The sequence below is a fragment of the Peromyscus leucopus genome, chromosome 2, assembly GCF_004664715.2.
Source record: "Peromyscus leucopus breed LL Stock chromosome 2, UCI_PerLeu_2.1, whole genome shotgun sequence".
NCBI lineage: Eukaryota > Metazoa > Chordata > Mammalia > Rodentia > Cricetidae > Peromyscus > Peromyscus leucopus.
Window position 1 is genome coordinate 55,367,436 of NC_051064.1, and position 25,247 is coordinate 55,392,682.

Consider the following 25,247-nt stretch of genomic DNA (forward strand, 5'->3'; position numbering starts at 1 on the left):
CTCCAGCAGTGGCCTTGATCCTACTCTGTCCCACCATCATTTTAGAGTTAAGGGCCCCGCAGGAAGTTTCCAGGCCTACTTCTGCTGGGGAGGAGGAGAGACAGGGTGCTCTGGAGACAGGGATGCCTTTGAAGGGAGGTGAGGGCACTGGTGTGGGTACTGCCTTGGATCAGCAGGGCCATTTTCCAGTGGAGGGTCTGAAAGTGGGTCCCACATGCATTCTTGGGCCCTTAGCTACAGGGCCCTTAGCAATGGCTTCCTTCCTACTCTTGCAAAGAGTTTGCACTGCTTATTATGGGATGTGGGCTGTTAGGTAATGGTGAGTGATGGCAAAATGGGACTAGGCAGAGTGGCATGGTTATATGGGCCTTCTGAGATGTTTGCTCTTGGAGAAATAGCTCTGAGGGCTAAAGCCGAGTGGTAGACTGGCCTCTGCTCTGATGTCGGACACTAGAGACTCCAGGAAATCTCACAGTGCCTTCCCTGGGCATTGCTCTCTGCAGCCATGCTGGTGTAGGTCTTCCTGGGAGGCTGCAGATGCTCTGAAGTCAGGCAAGGTGCACCCATTGGAGTCTGCTTTCTCTAGGAACCAGGCTTCCCTCCTAACATGCCCTGTTGTGCCTAATGAAGGAAATCAGCCCAGTAATTTCCTGATGAATTTATGATTATTCAGGGGACTCTTCCCCGCCCCAACTCAGGGACTCTTCACTGATGGGAAGAGCCATTCCAAGCTCTGTCACACTCAGGATTACTTCTCTGTCACAGTTTTTCCCTGTCCCACTCTCTAGACTGACTAAGAGATGGGAAGGCACAGTGACTGTACCTTTCCTTTTGTGGCTCTGGGACCCTGTTCATGTGATCTTTACCCCCACATCAGAGATGTGTGTCTTGGTCTTAGCCAGTGACCTCACGAGACCACAGGGTCATGGCCGTATGGCTCTAGTTTAAGGATACTTCAGACACACTGGGCTCATCCTCAAAGCCCAGTTCTGGAAGAGAAAACGTACCAAGCATAGCCACGCCTGTCTCTGGCCCCTCAGGAGGCTGGCCTGTTCACGATCTTCTCATTGGCCCATGGCTTTCTCTTGTAGCCAAGATCCAGTGTCCCGTTTGGAAGCCAGAGTTCTCTGAGTGTCTTCCCTAGTGGTTCTGGGACTGAGGGGAATTTCTCACGGTGAAACAGATCTACCCTCTCATATCATGTCCTACATCTGCCCCAGAGCCACTCCCTCAAGGAAATCAATGGGTATAGGTATGGAAGCACAGACTTATCTACAAGCCTTTAGTACCTTCTCCCTTCTTATGAGATTTGGCCCAAAGATGGTGATGGAAGTAATTAGGAGTCTCCTAATAACAGAACACCGCCTCCCCTGCAATTCCCCTACTGGCCTCCAGGCGGAGAGGGTTTGGGGAATAACTGGTTCTGCTGGCCATGTCTGCTTCCTGACTTATCTTTCCTCGAAACACTCAGGAAACCGCTCTGCCTTCCTCTCAACTTGCTGTGAACCTGACCGGCTGAGTTAGAGAAGGCAGAATGGCACCCGACTCTGCTGCTAACTTCTGTACATCACGAGTATTTACCGCAATCATTAGTTTTAATGGCTACACCATATTTCGTTGTATACAAGCTTTATAACTTGGCAAATTGTTGAGTGCTCAGATGCTCTCACCATCTTCTTAAAATTATTCTTAGAAAAATTGCTGGGTTGAGTTTCCCTGGGCCAAACTCCATCTGCTCGTAAGTAAGGGTATCTGTTTTCACGTGAACGTTTGAGGGTTTCCTGTACTACTCCAACATCTGTCCTGTGCACATTCCCAGAGATGGAGATACACACAGCTATGCACACTACACACACACACACACACACACACACACAGAGACACACACACACACACACCTCCCTGCTGTGGAGAGCTGAGCTCATTGTCTTGAATCTAGACACAACATAAACTGCCCCTTCCTCCTTCCAGGCACTGCCAGAAAACGGAGGCACTCAGGACTGACACCTGCAGTATTCAGTGTTCGACCCCAGAGTGCAGCTGTCCTGTGCAAGGTGATCTTCCTTGGATAGTAGAGTGACAGTTCATTCCAGCTTGACTTGCACAGCCTTAGGACCGAAAGTTCTGAGTCCGTGGAACCTCCCTGCTACCTGGCCAGGTGAAAATCAAGATGGTGGACATGTATGTAAGTTGTCAGAAAGAAGTCTTCCAACGGCAGGGCAGCCACTAAGTGCAAGCAAAGGTGTGATGACAAGGACACAGATGTCCGTGGCATCTGAGGGATCAAGGAGAATAAGAAGGCCCTCTTCATTAGGGACAGCTTTGTTCCCCTGTAGCAGCAGGGACTGGGTCCCCTGGGCCTGCCCCATGACCCTGTGGAAGCTGCAAGAGGAAGTGAGATTGACTGTGTGGAGAACTCCCCTGCCCGTTAGGTCCTGTTTAACTGGAAGTTCTTTATCTGAGCCTGACCTGATATACCAGAAAAAGGGTCGTTGGATAAACACAGACAGTGTGCTGGACTTGAATTTCAGACAAACAGTAAGTAATTCTGTAGTGAAAGCAACAGACACACTTATTTTAAAAGTTACCTTTTGGGCCACGGGGGATGGTTCAAAATGATGGTTTCATAGGTAAATGGGCTCCATAGGTAGAGTGCTTACGGTGTAAACACAAGAACCTGATCAGAACCTTGGCAACCACATAAACGCTGATGCAGCTGTGCTTGCCTGTAACCCCAACACTGGAGGCGAGAGGAGACAGGCAGATCCCTGGAGCTCAATGAAGCCAGCCTACTTGAATCAGTGAGATCCACGGTCAGTGAAAGTCCCTGGCTCAAAAAATAACGTAGAGGTCTATTAAGAAGGGCAGCTGATGTAACCCTCTAACAGCCCCCCCACACCTTGCACACATCCGCACACCCAACAAAAATAATCTGTTGCTTGTGTGCAATTCCAATGGGCCATGGTGTTCTGTGCTTCTGTTTGTCGAGTCTGGCAGTCCTAGGCTTGAGGAGCGCAGTAGTGCTGTGGCATCAGAGGTGTCATTACCATTTTTTGGGCCATTGCTTCATGAGCAAAGACAGATCGAAGCGTGTGAATCCCCACTGCACCTAAATGCAGATAAACATGACGAACGGTAATGGCTCGGAGGAGCTGGTGCAGCGTTTCCGGGAGCAGGTGAAAGACGATGCTGCGAAAGAGCATTGAGATGCCAGAGCCCAGGCCACCTGCATCCTCAGGGTACAGGTCCACAGGAGCACATCCTCGCCTGAAGAAGGAAGGCTCTGGCGTGGAGGGACAAAGCTGGCAGTAGTGCCTGAGTTCCCGAGGTAGGTCACACAGTCTGTTCTGATGCCGAGGGACACGTTTCAACCACCAATGAGCAAGGCTGGAGTTAGACTAGCTAGGAGACCAACTTCTGTTAGGAACCCTGTTTCTATGGCGATGGGAACTCTGTGGTGCCCTGTGGGAAAGGAAGATGAAGGCACCTTAAACACTTCCTTCAACCTAGCCCTGGCTGAAGTGGGTCCACAGAGATGGGGGTGGATGATGTTCGTATTCATGGGAACTAGGAAGTGGTTAAAAAGCAGGATCCTCCCCCCCCTTCTCCAGCCTCCGCATCTTCTTCCCTTTATTGGGCACTGACTATGAGCTGAGTGTTTGGGTATGCTGTCTTGGATGGTTTTACTTATTGTTTGGTTTTGGTTTTCTGTCTCGGGTGATTTTACTTTATATATTTATTCATTTATGATTATGATTTTGCAGTGCTAGATGTGTAAGCGAGGGTTTAACACACCAGGCGAGTCTTCTACTGCGCTGCACCCCTGGCCTTCTTGGTGATTCTGTAACACTTGTTTGGTGTTAGCTCATTTTATGGAGAGGAAACTGGAGTTCAGAAAGGTGAAATAACACACGCACACACGCACATACACATGTATGCACACATACATTCACACATGGAGAGAGAGAGAGGAGAGAGAGAGAGGAGAGAGAGAGAGGAGAGAGAGAGGAGTGAGAGAGAGAGGGAATCATATAGTTAAAAATCAGCAAAGCCATGACCTGAGTTTATGTCTGTTTAACTTCAAAATCTTGCTTCTAGGGGCTGGGGAGATGGCTCAGCTGTTGAGTGCACTGGCTGCTGTTTCAGAAGACCAGGATTCAGTTTCCAGCACCCACACAATGGCTCACCATCATTTGTAACTCCAGTTGCAGGAGATCCAGTGCCCTTTTCTGGCCTCTGAAGGTAGCAGGTACACATGTGGTGCATATTCATACATGCAGGAAAAACACCCATAGGCATGCAATAAAAACAAATAAAAAGAAAACTCTTTCTCTGTGCTCTGGGCTATGCTGGGAATCACTCCCGGGAGCTGCTGCAATGGCTCCATGGCCTAACCTCAAGAATCCATACACCTGAGCCGAGATACATCTTCTGGTCCAGCCACTTCCACCCTGATACTTGGGCTGGTTGATCATTTAGCCACTGAGGCACTGGGACGCCGAAGCTGAAGGATATTGTGCCTCCAGCAGGGACTCAGGCTTGTCTGTGGTTTCCTTCTCCTCACTGTTTTTGTCATGAGACTGCTCAGACTCTGGGCTCTCCTAGCCTTAGACTGTGCTTGGTTTATGGGCCTATTAGAATTATTGTTGACACTAAGTGGAGGGCTTTTGGAATGTGGGCTGAGAAAGAAATCAATCCATTCTCCCTTCCCCTGTGATACCCCAAATGTATCTATGGAAGGGAGAAACTTCCAAGGGTGTGTTCACTGATATCTGCCCAGGCAGGGAGAGCCAGTGAGGAGGCCCCCTGTTGTGGAATATTTGTTCAACTAAGGAAAGATGTGTTGCATTTGTTTAATTATGTAAAGATGTGTTGCTGTTTTACCTTGCCTGCCCAAAGCACCTGATTGGTCTAACAAAAAGCTGAACAGCCAATAGCAAGGGAGGAGGTATAGGCAGGACCTCTGGGCAGGGAGAGTAAGGAGGAGGAATTTAGGTTCAAGAAGGGAGAAAGAAAAAGATACTCAGGGAGACAGGCCAGCCAGTCAGACACAGAGGAAACAGGAAAGTAGGACATATGGAATGAAAGGAAGGTAAAAAGCTCCGAGGCAAAACATAGATGAATAGAAACAGGTTAAATTAAGTTAAAAGAGCTAGTGGGACAAGCCTAAGTTAAGGCCAAACATTCATAATTAATAATAAGTCTCTGTGTCTTTGTTTGGGAGTTGGTTGGCAGCCCAAAGAAAATTCCAACTACAAATGGCACCCAACATGGGGCCTGAATTTCCACATAGGGCTGAGAAAGCTGAAAAAAAAGAGAGAAAATCCCCCCAAACCTAGATATGGCTCCTTTAAGGGGTACTGCTATGCAGCAGAACATTTGAGCAACCAGCATGGTAAGTAAAAACACCTGCCACAGTGTGGGCACCAACTTCCTATAGCTAGACTGGTTAAATGAAACTCTTGGTTAAACACAGCTCCCAGTTAAATTCAGATCTCTGCCAGGCCTGTGGACTTAAGGCTTGGCTCTCAGGGACCCAAGGAGGGAGTGGAGGCAACCACCAGAGCCATACAGTGGAGGGCCTAGCTATCTGTTTAGCAGTTTAAGGTTTGGTCCACATGGCCAGAGAATGCAACAGGTGACACAATAAAACAGGTCCAGGCCAAAAAATTCTTTCAACAGGTTACAGTGTGCTTAAAAAAAAAAAAAAATTGGTATAGACAGTGGTGGGAAAAAATAAGTAGTTTTAAAAAATGAAGTAAAGTCTTTAAAGAAAGAGTAAAATAATATTTTTTAAAAAGGCCACATAAAGATTGGAAATACACAAGGAGTCTGGGTCCTGTATGGTGCTGTGTTGACTTTGAATTTTTTTTTTTTTTTTGGTTTTTCGAGACAGGGTTTCTCTGTGTAGCTTTGCGCCTTTCCTGGGACTCACTTGGTAGCCCAGGCTGGCCTCGAACTCACAGAGATCCTCCTGCCTCTGCCTCCCGAGTGCTGGGATTAAAGGCATGCGTCACCACCGCCCGGCGACTTTGAATTTTTTGAATGTTGATGAGTGAACAACAGTTGCTGAGAGACATGAGATTGTAAAAGGAACTGCTGAATTAAACCAGCCTAGTTAATTTAGGGATGTCTTAAGTTTAAAATGGAATTCAGGAAATGTATTGTGTTGGGGGAAAGGTTATGCTTTTGTTTCCACAGAAAATGAAAGGCTGTGGATTCCTTCAAAATTAATAGAGGTTTGATTGGGGGAGACTCCCTGAAAAATCTTGACTACAGACATAAAGAATAAACCTAGAAAAACTACAAGACAGGTGATGTATATGCTGATCCTTTGACCTAAGAACAGCTCTCAGACTAGATGAGACATAATAAATCTTGTTGGTTACAGAGTCCTCATGACTTATTATTACATGTTATGCTTTCATATGGCATGGGTAGAGATTTATATTACAGTTTGATTTTACAGTCCAAACAAACTTATAAAAACTTATATAAAATTGACAGATGTCTTTTATCTGCTCAAACATAAAACAAAAAAAAAAATCATCTTTGGCTGGCTTGTGTACAATGCACAGTCCATACTTGTGTTGATGCAGATATGTACGTTACCTTTGAAAGTTTGTGTGTTTTCAGAGCAAGGGGACCAGACACCAGTGAAAATGGGTGGTCCAGGTGACCCAGCCTATCAGATGCCTCTGTTGCAGTTTCCTCAGATTTCTGTGTTCAGAACAACTTCAAGGCTGCTAACTGAGATGGTCCAGCCTCACAGAGTATTCTAGCCAGGCTGCAGATAAGCCTTGCACTTTCCCATTGTACAGAAACTGGACAAGTGTTATAGCTAGGTTTCTTAGGACTTGCCCATTATCTCAATTTTCTCAGGGTCTCTGGGGATGCTGTCGCCCCCAGACAGTAGGAAGTAATTTTAAGAATACAATGCCCATATTCCCAAGATTTAGAGTAGGTGGTTGTTGCTCATTCAGTGGGTTATGGATGTTTGTCATCATTTAGTGAGGATATAGGAATAAGGATAACAAGACACCTATTCATCTCAAATACTTTATTTACATTGGTATGGGGTTTGTAAAAAGATTATTGAACTTTGCCAAGACAAGGGAAAGTAGTTCTTCAAAATTCCTGCTTCATAGAAAAGTCTGTCAGATATTCTAGGCCTATAGACTGAAGATTGATGCCCCAGCATTGCAGAGGAACCTTGGGTAACTGTTTAGGCAGTCAGATGTCTTTGTTATTTCTATAGTTTTGGAAGTTGCTTGCTCTGCACTTCCTGTTTACTCAGGCAATAGTATATCCTTCTTGGGTCTCTATTGGAGTTGAAGGTGAGATGGTTATAGTTTTCCTTGTTACCAAATTCAGATAAGAAACTTATGTAAGAGTTTCTTTTTGTAAAGTTTATAAGGTTGAGAAACATAAAAGCTTAAATTGTTTATCTAAGAAAATGTTTTGAGGTCCAAAATGAGTTTCTTTTTGTAAAGTTTATAAGGTTGAGAAACATAAAAGCTTAAATTGTTTATCTAAGAAAATGTTTTGAGGTTCATAATTTTGTGTTGGTAATAAAAGTTAGGATAGAAAATAAATTAGGTACACAACTTTGAACTCACCAAGGTAGGATAGATAATGGAATATTTTCTCTGAATTTGCCACGTACAAATGGAATGGATACTGTAAATGTAATTCTTACTTGATAATTGTTCTTATTGTATATGTTGTTATTGTATATGTTCTTATTTTACTATGTTAAAGCTAAAACCTTTCTTTTTATTTAGACAAAAATGGGGACTGTTGTGAAATATTTACTTAACTATGCAAAGATGTGTTACATTTGTTTAACTATGTAAAGATGTGTTGCATTTATTTAATTATGTAAAGATGTGTTGCTGTTTTACCTTGCCTGTCTAAAGCATTTGATTGGTCTAATAAAAAGCTGAACAGCCAATAGCAAGGGAGGAGGTATAGGCGGGACCTCTGGGCAGGGAGAGTATGTAGGAGGAGGAATTTATGTTCAAGAAGGGAAGAAAGAAAAAGAAATGCCAGGGAGATACCAGGGGCCAGCCAGCCAGTCAGACACAGAGGAAACAGCAAAGTAGGACATACGGAATAAAAGGAAGGTAAAAAGCTCCGAGGCAAAACATAGATGAGTAGAAACAGGTTAAATTAAGTTAAAAGAGCTAGTGGGACAAGCCTAAGCTAAGGCGGAGCATTCATAATTAATAATAAGTCTCTGTTGTCTTTATTTGGGAGCTTTTTGGCAGCCCAAAGAAAATTCCAACCACACTCCTAGAATGAGTACCAACCAGTCTACAGGACTGCTTCATCCCTGGCGCCACAAGACAGTCATGTTAGGTTGGGCATGGTGGCACACACCTTTAATCCAGCACTCAGGAGAGGAAGAGGCAGGCAGGTCTCTGTGAGTTGGAGGCCAGCCTGGTCTACAGAGCAAGTTCTAGGCTAGCCAGAGCTACGTAGTGAGACCTTGTCTCTGAGTGTGGGTGGGGTGTCATGTTCAGTCATGCTTACAAATGCTAGCTGCTGTGACAACCTTCCAAGTGTGTGACAGCTTGAACACAACATTTATGTCTCACCTGTGAAGCATGGCTGATGTTCTGATAGAAAGGAGTATGGTTGCCAGGTAAAGATAGGCTAACCAGAGACTGGGAGATGGCCCAGTCAGTAACAAGCTTGCCATGCAAGAACCGGACCCAAGTTCAGATTCCTTTTCCTAGCATTCCCGTAAAAGCCATGCACTCATAATTTTAGTGCTGGGGTGGCAGAGACAGGAGGATCGCTGGGACTTTCTGGCCAGCCAGTCTAGCCAACTGATGGGCTCCAGGATCAGTGGGAACCCCTGTCTCAAAAAATAAAATGGAGAGGTGACTGAGGAAGACACTTAACACTGACTTCTGCCCCCACCCCATGCACAGAAACCCGAATGCATGCTTACCCACATACACATGCACACAAATAGGTATGCATAGGAACAGGACAGCTGGTTGCATCAGTTTTGATAAACAGAGCCTAAATTTAAAAGTCTAAGACATTTTCCAAAACACAACCCAGTGATCTTGGGGGCCCAGAACTCCTTCAGAAAGGTCATTTGGGGTCACTCTGTCCCAAATATGGGACACATTGTAACTGAAGATGTATTCACTGCTTATCTGAAATTAGAATTTAATAGAACATTCTGTTTTGAGTTTTGCTAATTCTGGCTGTTCCAGAAATATGGGACTCCAATACTGACTCAGGAGTTCAGGTTCCCTCACACTTCCAATTCCTCCACCTTCAGCTGTGATGACTAATGTTATGTTTTCAGTTTAAATTACTGTGCGTCAGAGATCTATAAAACAAAACACCCCTAGAGTGTAAACCCCACTCGCCCGTGGACAGATAACTTCCTGAAATGCTGTTGTTCATGGCAGAAGACGGACATCATGTGTGTGTGTCTGTAAACAAGCTTGGTTGCCCCAACTGCAGAGGATGTGCTCGATCACACACGGGCAGGAGGTACGTCAGGATGTGTGCTCGCAGGAAGGCAGGAAGGGCATAGCCTTGTGAGATTTGCCTTTCTAATCCCTTGACTAATGTAACTGGGGACCATGGTCCGGGAATTTCCAGCCTCAGGTATGGACCTGGCCGGTATTTATTAATATCCAGTATTTAATAAAGCATCTTATTTATTAACATTTATTTGTGGTTGGACTCGTGAATCTCTGAAGGACCCATAACACAGCCTGGGTGTTAGGCCCAAAGGCCTCCAGCCATGACAGTGCTGGCGGCGTGTCCTAGACAGGAGGATTTGGGCTGGGTAAACAGGATTGTAATCAAGTAAACAAGCCTAAAGGCAAGTTTAAATCATGGGTTAGGGAAGGACTCCTTGGAGAGGTGGTATTTGAACAGAATTGTTTTGAAGAAGGGCTAGCTGGAGGAAGTCTGTTTGCTAGGAGAGTGGATTTTTTTTTTTAAGTCAGGGTTTCTCTGTGTAGCCCTGGCTGTCCTGGAACTCACTCTGTAGACCAGGCTGGCCTTAAACTCAGAGACCTACCTGCCTCCTGAGTGCTGGGATTAAAGGCATGCACCTCCACTACCCGGTTGAGAGCAGATCTCTTAAGGCAGTGTCTGTTCACCGGGAACCTCTCTTTGGCCCCAAAGGTCAACTATCTCAGGCAAGGGTCAATCTGGCTAATCTGGACAGTATCACCTCAAAGACCCCACCCTGCTGTCCTATAAAATCTTGTTTTTCCTCTTCTCTCTGTCCCCTGAGAGACAGCCTTGGCATTCTGATCGCCATAAACCTTTCTTTCTAACCACAGAATGGTTAGTGGTAGATAGGGTGCTTGCTTGCTCTCTGCATGGGTATGTCCTGATTCCCGTTCTCCACTCCGTCTGCCGCGTCCTCCCGTTGAGGGTCTGTGTCCTTTAGTGGGAAATGGCTTGCCGTACTTAATTCAGACTCAACCTCTCTGCTTTTCCCCTCCAGCCTCCCACACCCCTCTGATTGCAGAAAGATTGTCTTTGGGTCTCCGAATCATTAATTTTGGTTGTGTAGCTGCTGCCTGGCAGAGCTTTTTCTGCTCTGAAAAACTCCGATTATAAATAGTTCAATAATACATGTCCTCCTGAGTTTAAGGCTCTGGCTTATGTAATTGGAAATCTGGATGGGAAGCAAGTTAAAGTTGATGCCATAAAGACAGTAAAATAATTAATCACTTTGCTCTGTTTAATAGATTCAAGGGCACAAGAACAGCCCTGTGGCCGGAGCCAGTCGTCAGGAATGGCACTTGCTGTCACCACGATCTTGGCAGGCCCTGGGGACACAGACCCCAGATATCATCAGTGGGGGTGGGGCCTGAGGATTGGGCCTGGCCAAGACACCCACCCCCTCCACTTCATCCAAGACCTGCTCGTCAAGACACATGTGATACTGCCCATCCCCCCACTTTATCTGTCTCTGGTCCCAGGATTCTTGTGTGTCCTCCAGCCAACAAGAGCCTGGTCCAGCCACCCAGTGAGCTCCGGGCCCACTCCTCTTCAGCCCACGAAGGGCTTTGGCTTCTGCTGTCCTGTTTTGTCCTCACCTTCTGAAGTGGGCAGGATAGCTATGCCTCCCCGTCCCCCGTCCCCATGTGTCCCAAGGAAAACTTGGGATTCAGCTGGCTTCAGGAGAAAGCCATCTCTCAAGTACCTTTTTCAAAGGTACCTAGGTAGGGAGTGCAGCTGGGCTTGCTGGCCCACCTGTGACTCCTCAGCCTGAGTTCTCTTCCTCTGCTGAGTGGCAGGGATGGGAGGTCCAGGGGTCCCGAGGAAGGTGGTCCAAGGGTAGGGCCCTGCAGTCAGTTGGACTCACATCTGCATTAGGATGCTCCAGGCACCACTCCGACTGCTCTCAACATGGCCCAGCATTTTTTTTTCACATCAGGAAGGCAACTTCTATCCCAGGACCTGGTGCTGTTAGCCTGAGTCTGTCTAAGGTGATTTCTGGAGTGAACAAGTATCCCGAGGCAGGGACAGCCAGGCTGTGGTAGTATCTCTGAAACCAGGCTAACCCACATTTGGGCCTCATTCCCACCACTCAGAAACTGTGCCATCTTGGGGGGCAGAAATGACACTCTCTGAGCCCCAGTTTTTCTGCCTGTAAAATAGGGGTGGTAGTGATGCTGTTCTTACAGCCTCGAAGCCTGAATGGCCGTTATCTGGAAAGGGCCGGTCAGCCTGGCGGTTGTCAGCAGACAATTCAGAAGTTGCAAATGGCTGCTGTTGACCTGTTGAATTCCGGCAGGCAGATGGTGCAGGGACCTGGGTTTCTGAGGTGGGAGGATGCTGCAGGTGGTGCCCTCCATGCCTCTGTCTCTCAGAGTAGGACCCTAGCATGGGGGTGGGGCAGGGTCCATTCCCTCCTCGGTCTAAAATGAATGCAGTCTGGTGGGTCCCACTTGGCATCATCCACCACGGTTTACCTCACCAGCCTTCCCCGGCAATGCAGTCAGGCCAAGCTGCCCTGTGCTCCCATTTCACTGAGGAGAGAACCGGAGGTGCGAGGGATAATGGGACTCTTTAAAATTCCCCTCACAGGTAGAAGGGATTCTTGGGTTCCTCTGTGGGGTTCCCAGAGTAACTTGAAGTCACCTTGTGGCCGGCTGGTGGCAGGCAGGCACGTGGGCGCTTCTGTCTCCAGTGAGAGATGCGCTGGCCAGGGGAGAAGGCCTTGCTCAAGGTGACTATGAGTTCTGTTCCTCCTGTGCTGGTGAATGAACCATCCATCTTTGGGGGAGGGGCCAGGCAACACCCCCACCCCCATCCCCGCACAGGCCTCCTGGGTGGGTGTGAGCTTTCCAGACACTCAGCTCACCAAGCGAAGCACAGAAAGCTGGACACTCAGGCCTGCTGGGTGATCTTGAGGATGCACCTTTCCCAGTGGGGGCAGCCGGGAGTAGAGGATCTGAGCTTAATCACAATGAGACAGGGAGTGTGGAGGTGTGGGATGCATGGGCTGTTTCTATGGTGTGTGTGTGTGTGTGTGTGTGTGTGTGTGTGTGTGTGTGTGTGTGTGTGATATGTGTGTGTAGGGGATGTATGTAGTGTGTTTTTATAGTGCCTGAGTGAAGGGTTATGGAGGAGGCAGCAAGCTTGGTCACTTAAGCTACTAAGGGCAGAGAGGACACTCCGGACAAGAGGGACAGACAGCATGACTAGAAAGACAGTTGGCAAGAGGTGAATCCACAGCTTGGTTGGGGTATTGGAGGGACAAGCTGTTATCAGGACAAGACCCAGCATGATTGGTTAGAGCAAGGTGGCAGAGACCTTGGTCACCAAGCTCCAAATGGGGTATTTATTCTGAGAGGACTCCGTGGCCACCACAGGTCTTCAGGCAGCAGAGGACCATGCTTTGGAGAAGCTTCTAGAAGGCAGAGGTGGCAGCAGTATGAGAAGATGGATTCAGAGGGTCAAGGGTGGGGCAGGAGGCTGAGAGCAACCAGATGTGGTAATTTGACCCGAGTGAGAGGGAGGGACTCCAAGAGAAGACACAGCGCTGGTGTCAGCAGCCTGATGGGACTGAGCTGGGGACTCTGGGTTTTCTGGTCAAGAAAACAGAAATGGGGGCTGGACAGATGTCGAAGAGCATTAGTTGCTCTTGTAAAGGACCCTGGTTCGGTTCCCAGCACCCACATGGTGGTTCCCAACTCTAGGGGATTCCAGGGGATCCAACACTCTTTTCTGAACTTTGAGGGTACCAGGAACAAATGTGGTACACATACATACATGTAGGTAGAACACTCATACACATTAAAAAAAAAAAAAAAAAAAAAAAAAAAAAAAAAAAAAAAAAAAAAAAGCCGAAAACAGACAGAAATGGAGATGTCACTGCCCAGGAAGAGGAGGAGCCAGCTTAGGAAGAATTTGCCAGGATGGTCTGCCCACAACTGTCTGCTCGAACACAGCCTCCCCAAGGGCTCAGCTTTCTTTCCTTCATGGGTCCAGACTCATGGGAAATGATCACACTCACGTGTTTGCTCTTTACCAGCCTAGCATGGAAGAGAGCAGGGATTCATGTGGAACACCTACAGTATGCCCACAGTGGGTGGTCACTAAATATTTGCCAAGGCATAAATGAATGGCCCACACTGCTGGAGAGGGACTCTGGGACAATGATCCAGCTGGACTAGAGAGTGAGTAAGAATCCTGTTCTTGGAGGTCAGCAGCAGGAGCCCAGAGGAGTATGAGATGGTCCGAAGAGGGACTGGACAGAGAGCAGCGGTTCACCTTTTGTACCCTGGATGGTTAGCACAGGTTAGCCTGGAAGAAGGTGATGGGCGTTTCTTCATGAATGATGAACCTGTGCTTCAGTCCTAGGGACCTTTTCTCTGCATAAGGGGCTATAGTAAGAAGGCAGCGGGGTCGAAAACTGGACTTGAGAAAGTGGCCTCAGCTTCAAGGCTGATGTGTGTGGTTCCTCTTGGAACCTGTGGTGAAGAAGGTGGGAACACAGACAGGGGACTTGCTTGGGTAGAGCCTCCAAAATCCCAAAGGCGGAGAAGCGGGGCTTTGTTGTACAGAAGAATGACCAATAAGAAGGCTCACTGTGGAAGAGCCCGCTCCAGAACTGGGCCATGGTGCTGCCCTTAAGTGAGAGGCCTCTGGCCACCTCCACCTGAGAAACCCTGGCTCTGTCCAGCTGGCACCCCAGGGTAGGCGCTCAGGCTCATGAGCTCCACCCACAGTACCGTCCTGGGCTCTCATTAGCCATTCATCAGCGGCTTCCCACCTGGAGGAGTTCGAGATGCCTTTGGTCTCTTTTCACTCAAACCAAGGCCTTTGAGGGCTAGCTTAACGGGTCTGGCTTGACTTCGAGGGCTAATACAGCAGGCCTGGGCACTTCCTGTACTGGTCATTATTCTAGGTTTAAGGTCACAGCTTCAGATCTGCTCTCACAGGGCTCACAGTCCCTGGCTGAAAGCAGAACGTAAACACACTCTTCAGTCTGCTCTATGAATTTATGCACCACGACAGGAAGCTTGCCCAGAAATAAAATAATAGCAACATCATTTAGAGACAGCTACTGGGAAAGTGACATTTTTAGCAGGGCCTGGGAGAAGGACACCATTCACCAAGCAGAGGGAAGTTGGAAGGGGGGCTTGTCCCTAGGCAGAGGGAACAGCATGGACCAAGGTCAGTTGCTGAAATGAGCTTGCTCCATGCTGGGCTGAGCAGCCAGCCTGGAGGGAAGGCCTGGGGTGAGCGCATAGGCTGGCAGGCAGCATTCACTCCTGACTGTACTCAGGGCTGAGATTTTTTTCCCCTCAGGACCTGGGGGAGCTGGTGAAGGTTTTTACAGAGAAATGCCCTGCGGTTTTCAAACAACCTCTCTGACTTTGTGTGAACAAGATGAGGACAAGAAAGGGGATTTTTATTGTGGTGGCCTGGCGAGGGTATTTTTTTTTTTTATTGTGGTAGCCTGCCTCCCTCCTCAGGTAATTAAAGGAAACTTGGAGAGGAGATAACACCCATCTAGAACTTGAGGGCGATGCTGAGGAGGTGTTGATTGTCTTCTGTCCTCTCCAGAGGGAGATGAGTTGGTCTGTGCATGCATCTGGCATGACTCAGGTCAGGAGAGATGGACTGGGATGTCATAAAGCCACACAGATTTGGTTAGCCCTAATGCACCTTACTACATCCCTTTCATGTTGTCAAAGGCCCGTTTCCCTTTCTTATCACAAGCCCACCATTCGGTTTTCCTGGGCGAGAGTCTTCTTGAGTCCTGGCAGTGAGAGGCAGGACTCAAACCCCGCTTCCTCCATCTCCACATTGGAGGCTCTAGTCTTTGGACTGTTGCTCTGGCTTCTGAGAAGTCTTTACCTTCAGGAAACCTGTCCAGTGGGACTCCTGGTTGAAGCAGAATTCAAACATCCCCAGCAAGGGGAAGGTGTCTCTGCCACCGCAGCAGCTCTGGAGAGAGGCTGACCCTTTAGGTTGTAGAGACCACGTGAGCAGGGGCTGGTGAGTGTCTACTCATCCCAGCCCCTGCCTGGCATGGGACAGTCCCTCCAGAAGTATTTGTCATGTGAGTGATGTGTTTACTAAGCTTTCTGAAGCCCAAGGTGCAAGCCCTAAGAAGCGCCCTAGAAACAAAACAACCCTCCCACTGAAACAGAATCAGTTTCAGCTTCTCAGGAGCTACAAAAGGCAGGCATGCCAGTCAACACGCACAGGGATGAAAAGCAACGAAAAGAGGCGTCCTAATAACAGAGCCCCAAACCGTGAAAAGACAATATGCTCGCTCCAGAATCAGACACTTGTGTGGTGAGAGCCATCTCCCAGAACCGCTTTGCAAGCTGACTCTTCAGGCCGGGTCTTCTGTGCAGGGCCCGTTTGCTTTCTCCGTCGCCTGCCCGGGCTCCCTCTCCTGTCTGGGGATTTCGGGAACTCAGGTTTTGATTTTTCTCCTTCAGAGAGTAACCGCAGCCTCTTCCCCTCATCAGTGGCAGTGTCGTGAGGGGCTCCGGGGGCCACCTCGCCACTGACTTTGTGAATGACCAGCTGCGTGTAAATGACCATATTCTCTTCGGAGTTTATAGGCACAGTGGAACCGTGCAGCCGGATTCAAACGAAAGGACAAATGTCATTGGCCAAAATGAACAATTATAGGAAACAAAGGGAAAATAACGATTAAAGATCTTTCATTACAGCCGGCTAATTATCATGAGTTCTGGACTTAACTGTTCAGGCATAGAATTAAAAACCTTAATTATATTGTCACCTTTGTCTCCCAGCTCCCATCGCCACAAATGAATCCATTTACTGTAAGTGCTGCTGATGAGCAGCAATTGATGGCAGTCCCAGCGAGGTGGGAGAGGGGCCCCGGAGTGGGAGGGGGGACGTGTGTGTACCAGGCAATGCGACCAGGCCTGCGCAGCTGGGCGGCATCTGCATTCCAGGACATTATAAATTAGGAACACTTTTAATGAGACAAATACAGGTTTGATGGATTTTATGATTTCTTCTCCCCTTCAAACCACTAACAATGCTCCTCCTCTTCCTTCCTTTCTATTAGAGCAGGGCGCTTGTTAACTGATTGCGTTAATGGTCTTTGGAGACAGGCTGAACGTACGAGGACAGGGGGGACCTCCCTTGTGAGGGCGTCAGAGGGCTCTTTTCTCTGAAGAAGACAAGTCCCGTCTGTTGTTCCAAATGGGAGCCTTTTAAAGCCCACAACTGTGAGCAGAAAGGCAAGAGCATTCTGAGAGCAGAGCAAACTGGAAAAGAAAGCTCTAGGCTGGCCGGGAGATAAAACCCTCCACGCCAGCCGGGGATGGTGGTCACTTTAGAGGCCAGCCAGTTCAGTAAGAGTCAGGTGTAGATTCCAGAGAGATGGCCGATGGCCAAGTGGTCGGTTTCTTGACTTCAGAGTGTGGTGGAATGTAGCTGGGAGCGAGGACTGGTAGAATTACAACCATCCCAGAATTGTGACTCTGGCCACAAACTAGGGAAATGAGTTGCCCAGGCTTGGATCTAGGCTCCAGCCTTTCTTGTGATTTTGAGCCAGTCACCCGACTTACTTGTGCCTCAGTCTCCTCATTTGTAAAGTGAATTGACAGTGCCTACTTCTTAGGAGACTACAGGCCAGCAGGATGGCTCAGTGGGTAGGGCTCTTACAGCCACGCTTGATGATCTGAGTTCAGTCCCTAGCATACACATGGTAGAAGAGAGAACCAACTCCTACAAATAGTCCCTTTTCATACACACACACACACACACACACACACACACACACACACACCCCTAATAAAGTGCCTGTCACACCGTAAGAACTATTAAGTATTAAATATGCCAAGTAGAATATAGCCCTGGTTCAAAAGTTAAGTCCTCACAGCATTCCTGAACCTCTCTGGCCTTCAGTTTCTCTCCTCTGTGGGAGGAGCCACACACAGACTTCAGAAGTTTATAACAGGAGTCGAGGAGAAAGCCTGAGTTTGCTGTTGCTGTGGATTGCTGCTGCGTGAGCGCTGGGTCTGTGATGAGCCAGCTTGGATACCAGTGTTTCAGAGAGACAAGGCGGGGATGCCATCCTGGGAAGCTAACATCAACCAGGTGGAAAGCCATCTGCTAACACGCTCGGTGGTTGTGGCTGCTGTAGGTGGAGGCCGGTTCCTGGGGCCAGCCCTGTGCTGGGTTCGCGGCAGGATGGCAAGTGTTGACCTCCGCTGGAGACGAGAGAAGTCTCCACCCCTCCCTGTTCATCTGGGGTTGGAGTACAGGCCTACCCCGGTGTCAATGGAGCATCTCCTGTCTTTGGGAGAGTCGGGAGCCTGTGTTACCATGGTGATGCGGAGGAGTTAATGGGATGGAACTTCTCACAGGGCCGGCTGTGGGATAGCACAGTGGCACGGAGACACTGGAAACAAAAGGGGACACCTCGGCCATGCGGGGCCACCACCAAAGCCAGCTTGAGCTCTGGGCCTCAAGAGTCTGCTGCTGGGGCTTTCCTCCCACCGTGGGGCTGTCCTCTCTGCTACCACACGCTCTGTTTCCCCTTCCTCGTCAGGGAAGAGGCCTCAGGAAGGACAAAGATAAGGCAGGGGGATGTCAGGGCGAAGCCAAGGAGAGAAAAAGGAAGTGGGACTTGGAGACAGGAAACAGGAGTCAGGAGGACAAGTGCCCACCCTGGGGTGTGTACAGTCCCTCTGGTCCCCTCATGCTCCAGTGGAGGAGTACAGACAGCTGGGTCTCAAGGGTGACCAAGGCCTTTATGTCCTTCATTGCTTTCGTCTCTCCAAAGACCTTGGCAGCAAACAACACACTACTTCTGGTCCATTTTACTGCAAGCTGCCGCTCTGAGGTGATGAGCTGCTCCGGGTCGCTGCTAGGTCCTTACAACCAGGAGACTGGCAGGGCTGAGGTGGACAGAGCTCTGAGTTTCCCTCATTCCAGGGTACTAGTCTTCTTCAGCAGAGGCCTGGGATCCATCTTCAGTTCTGAAATGGGGTCTCTGAGGCCCAGAGGCAGCTCGGTGAGAGAAGCTGCTTGACCAGCAGGTGTAGCCCCTGCCAAGCATCGGGTCCCACAGGGCTGATGAGGTCTGGGGAAGAAGAAGACCAGACCTGATATCACAAGAGAGTGGGCTTGCATTCTTCTTCCTCAGAAACTCCTCTTCTGACCTTGAGCTGGCTCCCTGCCTCGGAGCCTCTGTGTCCCTGTCTATAAAATGCGGCCACACGTGACTTGTTCACCTCACAGTTGGCAGGGAGTTAGATACTGTGTTAATTTCTTTCCTATTATTGTGATAAAACACCATGACCAAGGCAACGTATAAAAGAAAGAGTTTAATTGGGCTCACAGTTCCAGAGGTTAGAGTGTGTGATGGCGTCAGAGCAAGGCAAGGTGGCAGGCGGCTGGAGAAGCAGCTGAGAGCTCCCATGTTAATCCACGAGTGGGAGGGAGGGAGGGAGGGAGAGAGAGAGAATGAGAATGCACTGGGGTAGTTGGAATGGCACAAGTCTCCAAAACCTCCAAGCCAGCCCTCAGTGACGCTCCTCCTCCAGCAAGGCCACACCTCCTGACCCCTTTCAAACAGTTCTACCACCTGAGGATCGAGTATTCAGATATATGGGGGCCATTCTCATCCAAACCACCACACGTATTAAGATCACGAAGAGGCAAGAGCTGGGATGCTGGCCGGTGTGATGGTTGACCTGCTCCTGCCGTGGCCTTGAGATGCCCAGCCAGGCCCAGAGGCCATGTCCTCCTCCACCAGCCCTTCTTCTGGCCCACACTTCATTGTTTTCCAAAGTCCCACGACCGACGCTCTTGAGACGTTGCTCTGGTTGGTTCTTCCACCGGAAAGTCCTTTCACAACAGGAACTGCGCCACCCCTCACACCGCTGGAGCGTGGGGACAGTGACTGAGCACTGGAGGGACTCAGCTCAGCGGGTGCAGGCAGCTCCTCTGTCAGTCCTGCACGTGTGTGGGCACCGAGGCTTACATCAGGCAACTGCCCTCTGAGGGTGAGAGCAGAGGTCCCCGTCTCCGGCCCCGAGTTAGTGAGTTCAATGCCATCTCCCCGTCGCTCATTTAATGTGGGTCCCACTCCTGAGGCCAGGTAGGTTGGGAAGAATGTACTTTTATGAATCAGGGTTCTTAACCACTGAGCCATGGCTCCATCCCCATGAATCAGGGCTCTTGAGTTGCAGATAATAAAAATAACGTCAGCTGTTTGAAGAAAAGAGGGACTTTTGATAGAAAGCCAGCTGTGCATGGAGGCTGAGAAGTGTTTGAGGAGCAGAGCTCAGCTGGATCTCCAGAAATCACTCCTGGGGCCGTACTGCAGAGCTGGCTACCAGGGGGGTCCCCACCTCTATCACCACGAGACATGTGGAAGACTCAGAAAGCAGCCAGCCAGATGCACAACAGCAAAGCAGAATGGCCTTGGGTCTGCTCTGCTTCCTGACTAACCAGGGTACCTGCAGGCACTTCTGGACAAGCTGAAACACAAGGACGGTAGCCTGGACTCACCTGCCAAATAGTCCCCTGAAACCGAAATTATGTCTTGGCTGCCAGGGCATCTTGGAAATGTAGTTTGTCTTAATTCTATATTACGGTGTCCCATTGCTGTGTCCCAGACAGCGTTTGTCCCTTTCCTCTTTGCTGTGGCCCTCACAAGGGGCGATGTAAGGATGGAGAGATCCATGTTGACTCATGGCTAAGGGATACAGACCCTTGGAGCGGGGAAGGCACTGTGTGGCCATGGGACCATTCTCAGTCGTGGTGGCAGGAGACTGCTTGCTCACATCTTAGAGGATCAGGAAGCAGAGAAAGCAGAAAGCTGGTGCTCCTCAGTGACTGTTTCCTTCTTCCCTTTCCTTCATCCCTGACTCTAGCCCACAGGATGGCACTGTCCACATTCGGGGTAGTTCATATCCACACGGTTAATCCTCTCTGGAAAAGCCTTCACAGAAAATCCAAAAGTGGTCCTCACCAAGTGCCCTAGGTGTTTCTTCTCTAGTCAAGTTGACAATCAAAAAAATGACCATAACAACCAGAGTGCAGTCTTTCTTTTACCTCTCCGTGGGAAGCCCCCGGCAAGCTCATGGGACTCAGTCAACCATTTAGTACATAGGAAGGGGATGGGTGTGAGGGCACATGGCCAGAACTGCTTATCCTGGCTGCACACGGAAAAGTCCTGGAGTTACTCCTCAGCCTCCAGGCTAAAAGCAAGTGAAAAGCACAGGTGCACGTCCACCAGCAGCCAGGAGGTGGAGCTGTCCAACCTGGGGTGGGCTTTGGGCTTCAGTCTTCCATTTATTTTTACAGTACTGCAGGGATGCTAACATGTAGCTCAGGCTGAGACACGCTGGACCAGAGGTTTTGCTGTGATCTGATTGGTCAGGATGGAATAGTGCCGCCCTTGTATTTTAACCAGAGGATGTATTTGGTTTCATCCAATCCTTACAGGATGAAGGCAAGAGCCCCCCTCTTTGTGGTGAGGAAATGGAGGTTTGGGAAGGTGGGGAGATCAGGAAGGTGGCGAGGAGCTAGAAGAGCATTCTAGTTCCATTTCTCTTGCTGTGACAAATAGCAACTCAGGGAGAGAAAAAGGCTCGTTGGGCTCACAAATCCAGGTTACGGTCCATCATTTGGGGGAAATCAAGGTAGGAACTTAAAGCATCTAGTCATGTCACATCCACAGTAAAGGAATGAGAGAAATAAATGTATTTATGGTAACTTGTATTCTGTCTTCTTTCTACACTTACACAGCCTGGGATCTGGATGGAAGGAATAGTGTTATTTCCCACCTTATCTAGCAGCCCCGCATGGAGGCGCTCTTCCCCAGTGATTCTAGACTGTTCCAAGTTGACAATGACAACAAGCAACAATCTAACAAAGAAGATGATTTTTGTGGCCTTGCCTTGTAAAACCTCATCGCCAACAGTGGGAAATCTTCGTGAGGCCCGTTTTGCTCTTGGAGGAGGCCAGCATTGGGACTGTCAGTTGAGGGCCAGGCTTCAGGGACTGTCTCCCTCTGGTCCCAGCTAGTCTTTCTGTCCATCTGCAAGAGGCCCCAGTGCTTTGCTCACCGAGACAGGGTCTTCAACATCTTCCTACCCCTGCCTCCTTTGTGCTGAGATTGCAGCTGGAAACACCAGGTCTCTGCTGTTCTTCGAGGCAGGATTCCTCCTGCTCGGGCCCAGTGCAAGAGGCTGAGTGTTGAAAGGAGGATTTCTGACTTGGAGCACATCTCCTTCTGGGAGACCATTGGTGTAGAGGCTACTTACGCTCAAAGAACCCTGAACAGGCTGTGTATAGGCCACCCTGTGATTGGCTGCCGGTGCCTTCCCAAGAGGATCTGACCTCTTGTCTGTGACCGAGATCCATTCATCACCCTGAGCGTCTCCTACATGGAAAGAGATGGGGTTATGGATGGCCCTGGGAGAAAAATGGACCCCAGCTTCTGAGTAAATGGATTTATCTATTCCCAGGCCTCAGGTCGGACCATGCTGCCTGGCAGAAGTCATTTATCTCTTTGAGAGATGATTTCAGAAATATGGTCATGGATGTGTCATTTCTGCGCTTCCCAACAGCAGGATGAGAGAGGAAGGACCAACGTGTCTCCCGCCACTGGAAGACAGCAGGAGGCCCCTCTGCAGCCAAGGCTCTGCCTGACAGCGGGGTCCAGGCATGGATGCTAATTACTGCATCCCTTCTGAACCGGAGTCTGGGTGGTTCCTCTTCACTTCCTTTTGATTATCTCAGGGCTATTCTGAGAGAGCCAGGACGAATTAAACAGAGCTGCTGTGCACATTATTACGGCCCCTCTCTGGGTTCAAATGAGTCTCTTGAAAATAGGCCTTTTTATTCTGTTTGCCTCTCCTTAAATTGTAGCCCAGCCCTAAAGGCATGGATCGATTGCGCGTGTCTTTGCCTTGTAGTGAGCCAGCCTGTTTATCACTTCTGTGGTCCTGGAGTTGCGAGTGTAGACGGGCTTGCTGGGGCCATGGCCCTCCCACCAACCTCTCCTGTCCACTCAGACCAGAGGAAGCTCTGCTCCCAGCCCTTCAGTTTTTAAAGAAGTCACTTACACCTCACATTTGGGACTAGTGGATGTGAGGTGAGTAAGAGGGCAGTGGGACTCTTTATTTCCTTTAAGTCCATGTGAGTGCATGGACCTTGATTTGGGGACAGGAACTGTTGTAGTCTTCTTCAGTTAGGGAAGCTGTACCCACGGAGTCACAACAAATGACTTTCAAGCAGAAAAGAGGCAGCCATGCCCAGGGGTTTGTCATCGGCTAGGGGCCCAGAAATTCTGTCCTGACACACTGATCTTACCCTGGTCTCTGATTCCAGAACTTAACCACAAAGCTGTGACCAACTTCTTTCCAGTCTTTCCGTGATCTTGACTTTGTCAGCATTTTAACTCTTTGGTGACTCCTGCTGCATGCCTTGGATATAGGCCTCCTGCAGGCAAGCTCTCTCAAGGGAATGTCCAGTCGGAGGACTCATGGCGGCTAGCCAGTACTGTTGCTCTGTCCTAGGCCCTGGGCTAAGTACTCGCCTGTGTCCTCACTGTGTCTTCACGACAGCTCGGGACATGGTGTCATGAAAATGAAGATATTGATGCACAAAGGTCATATAGCTTGCTTGTGATGACAAAATTGTAGGTGGTCAAGCCAGAGTGAATCTCAGGAATTCTGGCACCATGGGCTCTTGACCTCTGCCTCAGCGAGCTCACGGCAGGTCTTGGGAGATGGGCAGGGAGTAGTCCAGTGACTATCCATTGATCTCTCACCTGGCCACATTCCAGCCTCTCTATTCGTGCCACGCCTATAGTGTGGTCCATCCAAGCACTCTCTACACCTGCCTGCAGACACTGTCCTGAGAGAGCATCCCAAAATGCCACTTCTCTAAGTCCCATCACATGACCTAACAGCTCCCAAGTGTCTGATTTAGGAGTGTTTCCAACCCATCTGGTCTAACCCTCTACTGCATTTTTTGTGGCTCCCAACTGGCCAAGCGAAACAACTTACCATGTTCTGCAGATGAAATATCTTCACATCTCCAAGCCTTTTAAAAAATATTTTATTATGATTACTATCATTATTTTGGGACAGGGTTCTGTGTAACAGCTGGTCTCAAACTCACTATGTAGCCAAGTATGGTGGTTTGAAAGAAAGTGTCCCTCATAGGCTCTTATGTTTGAATGCTTAGTCTCCAGTTAGTGGAACTGTTCAGGAAGGATGAGGAGGTGTGGCCTTGTTGGAGGATGTGTGCCACTGTGGGTAGGTTTTGAGGTCTCAAAAACCCACACCAGGTCCAATCTCTTTCTCTCTTTCTCTGCCTATTGCCTGTGGATCAGGATATAAATCTCTCAGCTCCTGCTCCGGTGCCTTGCCTGTCTGCTTCCTGCCATCTTGACCATGAACTAACCCCCCAAAACTATAAACAAGTTTTCAATTAAATGCTTTCTTTCATAAGACCTGTCTTGGTTTTGGTGCCTCTTCACAGCACTAGAACAGTAACTAAGACATCAAAAAATGACCTTGAACTCCTGATTCTCCTGCCTCTACCTCCAAGGTACTGGGATTACAGGTGTGCACCACTGCACCCAGGCCCCAGTTCCCAGACCTTACACAAGTTATTCTCTTCCTCCTGTATCTCTTCCCGCCTCCACTGTGGCTTCACAGACCTCATGGATAGTAGGTCCTCACTGGCCAGATGTGTGTATCTGCAAACAAAGTTGAACTTTTTCTCTTTTTGATTCTACAAAAATACTCAATTTAGAAAATTTGAAAAATCTAGACAATCTCTTAGAAAGAAGAAACCTTGACACCCTGCACAGACTTAATATTTTGGCATATGCATTTTCAAAACATACCCTTTTGTTTTTCTCATTTCAAATGTGGATTTGAATTGAGAATGTAGAATTGTAGAGCACTATCTCTTTCCCTGTGACAAACCTCTCTTTAATCAACACAGCAGTTTTTCTATGTATAACTGCAGGTTGAAACACTTCTGAATGATGATCTACGAGCTGTCTATACTGTTTGAGGGCTGTTTCTCTCCCTCTCGTCCGCCCCACGTGATTATTCACAAATGCTTTCCACGGTTAAAGAGTGTTGCTTGTGAAGACATACACTAGTTTTTTTTTTTCCGTTAACCCATCCCTTGTTTTGGAATATTTGTATGACTGTAAGCATATGCATGACTATTTACTGAGAGTCGGCTCCGAGAAGTCGAATTTTAGGGTCAGAGAATAGGAAGAGCTATGTTGACTGTCCAATTGATCGTGTTCATTTGCATCTGCATAGGCAGCATGAGAGAATGTCCATTTGGTTTCATCCTCGCAAGCATTAAGTATTACACTTGTGAAGTATTACCAGTAACAAAATAGTGAAGAAAGGGATGGAAAGAGCCTTTTGTGGGGGTAGGATTGTCTCCTTGGGAAGTTGCCATCATACTGTCCCTGTCCTGTAAACTCAGATGTCACCGTGAGTGTGTGTGTGTGTGTGTGTGTGTGCACACGTGTGTGTCATCGTTCAGGGGTAGGGAGGCCAGCAGAGGGATGACTTCCACACTCCCCCAGCATGGCTTTTTGGCTTCAGTCAGTCCGTGAAGTGACCGTGCAACCACGCATGTGACCAGGCTAATGTCTCCTCCCTGGCTGCTTGGATCAATACTATACTCACTGCAGATTAGCTAAATGAGCCAGCACAGCTGGGAATGAGCTTCCAGAGACAATGACTATG